Below are 9,842 nucleotides of genomic sequence, written 5' to 3'. Positions count from 1 at the left end.
CAATGTGAGGCATCGATTGTGACTTAAACAATGATGCGGAGATTTAGGGATATAATTAGATCACTTAGAAGATGAGAGTAAAGGGAGCATTGAAAATGCACAAATACAGGGACCTAAACGTGAATTTTGTGAGGCGTTGAGAGAGAATTTTCCTTGGGTACGACATATAGTAGTCAATGGCAGAAAGAAGTGTTATGAAATGTGAGTATTGTGAGAAGTATGGATTGCCCAGTCCTTTTTGTTTAGGAATGGTTGTATTAATATACAACATGACTCTCTTACAACTCATGTAATGTCGGTCCCTCACAAAATAGCCACAGAGAAATGAACTTGTGAGATGGAAAAGAAAGCAAAGCCAATTCATGTACACGTAGCTAATATTATGGATACTAACATAGAACACATAATCACCACAATGAAACTAATGTATTTCATTGCACAAAGAGATCTCTCTATTGCTACATTGAGGATTTCTACAAATTTGCAATGATTATGAAGATGCCCAAAATGCCTAAAAGCTTATAATACTCTTCTCACACAAGTCAGTATGCTGGAAACAAATATCTTCATGCCATTGCATCACAACTTTTAGAAGGACAAATGCTACGAATTTTACAAAGACCTTTTTTTCAATTATGGTTGATGAGAGTATTGATAGGGCTCTTGAGCTTCATCTTATTATCTATGGGACTTATTTAACAAATAATGGTATTGGGCCAAATATTTTAGAGAGTAAATGGGTATTTTTTGCATTGATGATGGGAAGGGGAAAACTATTTACAATGCATTAAAGATCTTTCTTGGTGGTGAAAGAGGCCTATGCGATAAATAAGATTGCAATGGATGGTGCTTTTGCCATGGTTGGTAGTGAGATTTGGGTTGGTAACATTGATGAAAAAGGATTGCCCAAGCTGAATAGCTATCCATTGCATTGCTCATCATTTTTCATGAGCTCTTGTTTGTTAAAAAGCTTGCAAACAAAGTGTACTCGTGGATAAATAACTCTACTAAAAGAAACAAAGAGCTCATGGAATTAGATTCTCATCGAGTTTTGCAGATTCATGCAATTAGGTGGCTTTCCAGAGGTGAAGTAATCATTTGACTTGTTACTTTAATGCCCGCCATTTTAACATTGTGGGAAAAAAAAACTTATAGAGTGGTATAACAAAGCATATACTTTTCCCACTCAAATTTTGTTTACATATGCTTGCGAAGGAGCTTAATTTTTTGAGTCTCAAGCTACAAGAGGACAATTTTGACTTGACCTCTCTTGGAACTGTAATAGACCTAACAATAAGTAAGTTAAAACGGTCCTTCTTAAATCTAGATGGTTTTGCCTTGGATTCAACATTTTTGAAGGAGTTTTTGAAGTGCTCAAAGTTTGGATACCTTGAGCTACTAGACAAAGATGGCTACATGCATCGTCATGATCTTATTTTTTATGAGGCTATGCTCACAAGACGTATAATGTGAATGGCATTGCAAATGATATTGTGGATGAAGTGAATGATGTAAATGTAATGCGTGCACGCATGGATGGTTCTTTGGACAAATGTATGATGTTGGCAAAGGATTATGTGCAAGAGATTGTGGATGGTTTGAATGCTCGGTTCTCCGATATTCCTCTTTTCAATGCATGAAAGCTATTTAGCCCTTGGCATTATGCGGAGGACAATGTGGTCAAATAACATAATGCAAAAATGTGGCTTCAAAGGCTATTACAACATGTGCAACCTAGCCCAAATGTTGAGGGTAATGCATTTCAAATTGTTGATGCCAAGGCATGTGGGAAGGAGCTCTATGCATTTGTGGATGACTTGCATCTAAATTGTGAAGGGTTCACTATGAAAGAGGCTTGGAGGTATTTTGCTACAATGAAAGATTGGCATAATAGCTTCCCTAACTCGATGAAGTTATGGCAAGCAATTCTTGTGATACCGAGACAAGCACAATTGCATGTGAAAGAGAGTTCTCAAAGTAAAATTTGATCAAAGATGTAAGAAGAACCAAGCTAACAGTGACTACATGGGATGAGTTAATGAGGGTCTCAATGACAGGGCCAAGTGTAGAAAAGATGGAGTGGGAGCGTGTGTTTGAAATTTGGAAAGATGCAAAGGCTAGAAGGATGGATGATCTTTGACAATCTTGGCTCTACACAATTTTGCATTCTCTTGTTTTGCTTTGCATTATGAGTGCAAGACATTACAACAAGAGTTTTTTCATCACTACTTGCCTTATTCAAGTTGTTTGTGACATAAATTTATGGTCAAATGCCTTTGGGATCTTATAATTTTGAGATAAGCAAGCCGATACCTTTCTTGTCTAAAAACCCAAAATGTTCTTCTTGTTTTTTGTTTTATTATGATCATTGACATTTGAAATGCAATTATGCCACTAGACTCTTTAAGAATGTAAACTTAATTCTATGCAAAATATTTGAAAGCCTTTTGATATCTATTGGGATTTGAGACTCATCACATTATGCTTTTATTGATGTGGGTTTTAATTTGATAAACATAATCAAAAGATCATTAAATTTTTTAATTCAAGGCGTACTATTCATTTCTCTTTGTAAGTGCGCACGTGTGTGTGTGTGTGTGTGTGTGTGTGTGTGTGTGTGTGTGTGTGTGTGTGTGTGTGAGAGAGAGAGAGAGAGAGAGAGAGAGAGAGAGAGAGAGATTCATTTCTCTTTGTGAGTGTGGGTGGGTGTGTGTGTGTGTGTGTGTGTGTGTGTGTGCTTGAGAGAGAGAGAGAGAGAGAGAGAGAGAGAGAGAGATTCATTTCACTGTGTGAGTGAGTGTGTGTGTGTGTGTGTGTGTGTGTGTGTGTGTGTGTGTGTGTGTGTGTGTGTTTATTGAAGGTGAAAGCTTTTTAGAATGTTTTAATAATTTAAATAGAAAGTGTGTGCGTATGTGTGTGTGTGTGTGTGTGTGTGTGTGTGTGTGTGTGTGTGTGTGAGAGAGAGAGAGAGAGAGAGAGAGAGAGAGAGAGAGAGTGTGTGTGTGTGTGTACATACATACATTTTGCCCATGTGTCTATGTGTGTGTGTGTGTGTGTGTGTGTGTGTGTGTGCCCTTGCCTTTAAAGTGCGACAAAAGGTTATGTGGGGTTGTGATTTCAATGGCATGTATTTTATATGTGTGTTAACTTTGTAGTATACATTATGCCATATGTTTTGTATAGTAGGTTTATAAGAATCCAAGTTGCACTTACACCTAAGGGGAGTGGAATAGTAAGAGCAACTTCTTTATCTTCATGGTTGGGGTGCTAAAAAAAAAAAGAGACACATTTTACTATCTTATTCGATTAATTATGATGTTGTAAGTGTTCTCTCTCTCTATCTCTTGCACACACACACACACACACACACCCACCCACCCACCAAGAAAAGGGTAAGTACTTACATGTATTAATTCAAACACACATGTGCACACACAAAAGGGTAAGCACCCAAATGTACAAATTCAAACACACATGTACACATACATAATAGCTGCAATTATGATTTTTACACCCATGTGCACACATATAGTAGTTACAATTATTATTTGTACACACACGCACATAGTAGTCATGCATCTACTTACTTATATGTATGTATGTATGATTGATAAAGATGGAAGAGGTGAGTTGCATTTTTTTAAAGCACATGAGGAGTACAGGCTTTCCTTTAAGGAAAGGATGAATTTGGTTGCAGAATTTGAGCGTCGTTTTTTTCATAGTCCAATCTGGTTTGGGCCATGGCCGGGGTTCAAGTTTCTAGATGGAACGATGTTTATAAAATTATGATACGTTTAGACGTAAAAAAATAGATAAAAATATTGCGTTAATGAATATTAAAGAAAGTCTAGGCTTGATTGATCTTTATGAAATAGACTATAATCTCCATGGTGGTAGAGGTCAAGTACGACAAGTATTTGATGAAGTTATTAAGTATATCCCAAAGCATAAGTTCCTTCGAAAATAAATATGGATGTGTTCTTCTTTTGTGACCAGTAGTGCTAGATTTCTTTTGGTATTTGAATAGTTTTTATTTTTCTTCATATAAATACTGTCTTTGTCTCTCTCATTCTTTTCTTATGCTCTTTTTCTCTATTGCTAACTATAAAAAAGATCATGATTGTTATTAATATATAGTTTGATTATGTTTTATGCAAAGACATGCCATTAAAAATTTTAAAGTTGACCTATGACAATAATAAATTGGCTGATACGATCTTCTTTGAGGAGATGCCACAATTGGGCTTTTTTGGATACCAACCTAGCCCAAAATGGGAAGTTCTTGGATTTGATGGATGGGATGATATTAATCCACGGTATTTTTATATAGTCTTAGACTCTTATAGGCTAGATGACAATCTCAAGATCCTCTTAATCAAAGAGGCATTGGGATTATTGGATGGCTTTTACATTGTGGGTAGTAGATGAAGGAGCTCCAAGGAAAAGCGCTTCATTTTTAGGGAAATACTGAAGTGCATTCCATTAAAGATAATGTAATTATCTTTAAGATTATTGATGGATGTCTCTTCTCTCTCTCTCTCTCTCTCTCTCTCTCTCTCTCTCTCTCTCTCTCTCTCTCTCTCTCTCTCTCTCTCTCACATGTAATACACAAATTGTTACTTCTGCCTTTTTTTGTGTATTTTGTGTGAAATGTAGCTAGGACTGGGTGAGAAAAATAGAGAGACCATAAGTTTATATTTTCTTTGCCTCTGTGTGTGATTGTGTAGAGGCAAGCACAAGGATGATAGCATCAAAGTTGGTGGTTTCGAATACCATTCTCTCTTCAACTTGAGGTTAGTTTTATTGCTGCCCTTTTTGTCTCTATCTATTTGTGTGTTTGCAGTTAATATGTGATGCATAGATAAAGATATTTCTTTTGTTCATATGTTTAATTAGGTAAGAGAGAGAGGGAGGTAGAGAGAGAGAGAGAGAAGACTGCACATTAAAATACTCTCTATATCTCTTTCTATCTCATTGAGTGTTTTAATATTGATAATTTGTATGGCAAATGTTAATGTAATAACAATTTTTGCCACGTCTAATACTTTAGTGTGTACACATAAATACAATTTATAATATTAATATACTTGGCTGCCTAAGCTAAAAACTTTTCATTTATTAGACTATTACCTTTGAGATTGTAGAGAGAGTTCTAGAGAGAGAATATATGGGCCTTAGAGAATATACAAACTATAGTAGCCTTAGAGAATATACAAGCTATAGTAGTCTTAGAATAGCAGAGAAACTTTTTTTAAAAAGTAAAGAACTTTCTTTATGGTTTTGCCAATACTATAATTTTAGAGAGACAAGTATATGTATTGTTGATAAGAGTTATCATTGTGTACTTTTTCTATCAACGAGGTATCTACATGTATATAGTGTTGGTATATAGTTGGGTTATTAGGGTTAGTTGTATGTTGGCAAAGATATAAAGAGATGTTTGTAGAGCCTCAAGATATTAATTTTGGATTTTAGCAAATGAAGATCCAGAATGATAACAACAGCTCAAATGTTGTAGTGGGTGCGAATGATGCTTCTAACATAGGAGTAGTTTTGTTTACCCCGCTTGAGTTGATGAATGTTCGAGCTACAAAACACCTTGCTCGGTCCCATCCGGACATCCAAGCTCTAAATGTCTACAAACTATTGCGGACATATGTGAGCGCACTGAGAAAAATCAGGTTGCTTACAAGGAGTACTTAGATGCTCTTTGGGATGAGATCCGTGGAAGTGGTAGCCAAAGGGGAGATACGCTAAGAGATGAGTTGACTCATCAGCTCCATCATCGCGTTCTTGACAGTAGTGGTTACATGGAGGCTAACCAACTAGACATGATTTCTTTCATGGAGAATATGCATGTTGAAATTAGGGAACATTTATGTGGATGTAATAGGGAATCTAAAGAACAAGTCGATTCTCTAAAAGAGCGAGTACGTACATTAGGCTTGGAGGTATTGAGTCTTAAGATATCTGTTAATCGACTCAATTCTATTATGAAAAAGATGAGCCGTATGTTGGAAGCCAAGGTAGTTGCCTAGAGATTTTGTGAGAGTAATGATGTTTTTGCTGAAGGGACAAATTGTATTGCAACTTTCCAAATTCAGCTCTCCATTTTGGTGATATTTATGAATTCCCTATTTTTTAAAATTCAATACATCTCTCTTCTATTTTGTTCTCTCGCTCTTTTTTGTTCATCTCCCTATTTTCTAAAATTCAATACATCTCTCTTCTATTTTATTCTCTCGCTCTTTTTTTTCTCTCTCAACATGTTTTATATTTCTGTTTCTCTCTCTCTCTCTCTCTCTCTCTCTCTCTCTCTCACACACACACACACACACACTCTCGTTCGAGACGGAGAGAGGTTTTCTCTTATTAGTGTCATAAGGAGATGGATTGTATATGTTATACTCACTTATCTATTATAAATTTCTCTAATAATTACATCATGTTTTCTCTCTCTCTCTCTCTCTCTCTCTCTCTCTCTCTCTCTCTCTCTCTCTCTCTCTCTCTCTCACACACACACACACACACACACACACACACACTCTCGTTCGAGACGGAGAGAGGTTTTCTCTTATTAGTGTCATAAGGAGATGGATTGTATATGTTATACTCACTTATCTATTATAAATTTCTCTAATAATTACATCATGTTTTCTACTGAGCAGAGTCTAACTGAGAGTAAGGTCCCATGTGTAATAATGACACTTAAAGTAGAATAAATGTAATAAGGTAATATTATGTTGTTTGAAGTTAACAATGTTTATAAAAAGAAAATTAGTGTTCATTATTTTGTGTTTCAAAGGAGGTTGAAGATGGTTAGCAGCTGTATATACTTGCGTTTGAACCAAGTTCGTCGGCTTCGAATTTTGGATGCAACATGCGTGTCTCGCCATAATCGTTCACGGACAAGGGCTTGTAGTTGGAAAAAAAAATGTTACTAATTTAAGAGAGTACTTTAATGAAAATGGAATTGAAACATTTAGGAGGGTTGAAAATGAGAAGGAGCATAGAGAATTCCATGGTGGGATCCACGTAGATTTGAGTAATAGAGCAACTGTCAATGCTACGGCACTTCAAGAACCTATCAATGAACATTAGAATGTTTAGGCACATAGAGATATGGCATGAGGCCTTGATTCATTTGATTTAAATGAGCTACCTATAGATGAGATTGGTCATATTAATAATTTTCAATCTATTTACTGTGTTGTAGGCGATGTGAAAGGTATTAAATCCGAATGTCACTATATTAGGCATGTGTTTTCATTTCCTCGGAATGTTAAGCACCCACCAGCAACTATGGTGGTATATTCCGGAGATTGTACTTTTCACTCATTAGAAGTCCTTTATTATAAGTACCATTTTTGTGGTGCACTAATTTGAAAATGTGAGGCGTCAAGAAAGCTTGGACAATATGTGGAAAAACACTGTTGTGCAAGTGGAAATATCTCTTTACTACCTTTGGAAAATCCTCCTCTTGCATTGGTTGAGTTGTTACTTGGTAATGATAATGCAAGTAAGGAATACAAAAAGAATATACGCTCTTATAATAATGCCTTGGCATTCGTTTCACTGGAGGCTCACTTGGATAATTAGTTCACTAGGGAGGGAGGAGTATTCAATTTTCGAATCCATGGTACTACCTATCATCGTGTTGGTTCTATAATACCTAATGAAACACGAGATGTGACACCTCAATTTGCTCAATTATGTGTATGATACGGAGCATGAATTGGAGAAGAATAGGCTTAATAGGATGCCTTCTTTAAATCATAACGTACTTGAAAGGTTGCAAATAATGATGTATGAACATAATCCTTATGGATGTGCACTTCGTACAATGAGAGAAATGTTATGGTCAAGTTCACATGCAGATTTGAGAATGGCCATCACTGAAGCATGATCAAACCTCAAGGTAATATTTTGTTCCTACAGGAAGTGAGGTAGCAGCTATCAGGCTAGGTCAAGGAGATGATTTTTATGTGGGGCATAGAGATATTCAAATAATGTCTCACATAGGTGCTATTAAAAAATATCTAACATGCATCATTCATATATGCCTCTATTATATGTTCTTCTATTTCTTCGAGGAGAGGATGGTTGGCGTGTTGGAATTCCAGTCAATGATAGGAATAGACAAGGTTCAAATAAGAAAACAAAGACCGTAACTCAATGGCAATATTATGCATATAGACTACAAATAAGGGAAGATACAAATGCCTACCTTCTGCGCGCAGTGGTCGACTTTTGCAACAGTACATTGTTAATGCATATAGTAGCATGAAAGAATCAAGATTAGTATGGATATGTAAAAACCAGAAAGCATTGTGTGTTGAAGTATACCAAGATCTTACAGATATAGTTAATTTAACCGTGGGAATAGAGTCTTTGGAGGCATTGTTAGGGACATAGGGTAGTTTTACCATCTACATATACTGGTGGGGGGGCCTAAATATATACATCAATTGTACCAGGATTCAATGGCAACTAAGGGTAAACCTGACTTGTTTATTACCTTTACTTGCAATCCTAAGTGGGATGAAATAACCAATGCTTTACTGCCGGGTCAGGCTGCCCAAGATCGACTTGACTTGACGACACGGGTATTTTATTATAAGCATAAGGACATGATGCACTTATTGGTGAAAAAAGCATTATTTGGAAGGGTAGTGGGATTTGTTTCTATTATTGAATTTCAAAAAAGAGGCTTGCCACGTGCACATATATTATTGATATTGGACAGTGGATGTAAACCAACTGAGATTGCTCACTATGGTATGTTGGTATGTGCTGAACTTCCTGATAAGGTGATGTTTCCTGAGTTGCACAACATAATCAGTCATTGTAATGTCCATGGACCTTGTGGGAAACTAAATATGCGCTCTCCTTGCATGGTTAACGGGAGTTGCAAACATCGGTACCCTCGAAAGTTTTCTGAGACTACTAGCGTTGATGACAATGTGTATCCAACTTACCATGCGGCAAGACAATGGTAGTTTCATCCAAGTAAAGGATCATAGGGTGGATAGTCGATGGGTTGTTCCATATACCCCTTTTCTCTCTACTATGAGGTACAAAGCCCATATTAACATAGAAGTATGCTCTACCATTACAGCAGTGAAGTATTTGTATAAGTATGTATATAAAGGACATGATAGAGCTAATTAGTTGTGACGACAGAAACCAAAGAACTTCTCTCACTGAATGGTTCAGAGCTAATCAATCTCTTCGATCATGGACAAAAAGGAAAAGGAAAAATATGATTGGATGTATGAATAATGTTAGCTCGAGTGCAGGTGAGCAATATTACTAACGCATGTTATTCCCAGTGTGCAAAGGTTATAAATCTTTTGAGAATGTACGAACAATGAATGGACATTTGTATCTCTGTTTTATGGTTGCATGTGAAGCCAGAGGAATGTTGGAGAGTGATGAGGAGTGGTATATGTGTCTTCAAGAAGCTGCATTTGTAAAAAACAGGATTCCAACTGCGTCAAGTGTTTGTCATTATACTGGTTTTTTGTGAGCCTATATTCCCTGGACAGCTTTGGAACAAATTCTCCACCAAACCTTCAGATGATTTTTTTCATACCTTACAAGAGGATGTGCTGATGGTGTTTGTCATTCTATAGTAAAGAATCAAGCTCTATTGCACATGTAAGACCTCTTACAACAATATGGAAAGTGGATACATGATTTTGAAGGGTTGCCTATTTCTATGATAGATCAAGTGTTGCCACTCCCAACAATGGTTTGCTGATGGAATAGATGATGTTTGATTCTAATTAATGTCTATTTCCATGGAAAGGAGTCTAAATAGTTGTCAATCAAGAGTATTT

The sequence above is a fragment of the Cibotium barometz genome, chromosome 6 (assembly GCF_041138505.1).
Source record: "Cibotium barometz isolate CiBa-2024 chromosome 6, ASM4113850v1, whole genome shotgun sequence".
NCBI classification, from domain to species: Eukaryota; Viridiplantae; Streptophyta; class Polypodiopsida; order Cyatheales; family Cibotiaceae; genus Cibotium; species Cibotium barometz.
Note: the sequence above shows the minus strand (reverse complement) of the source record.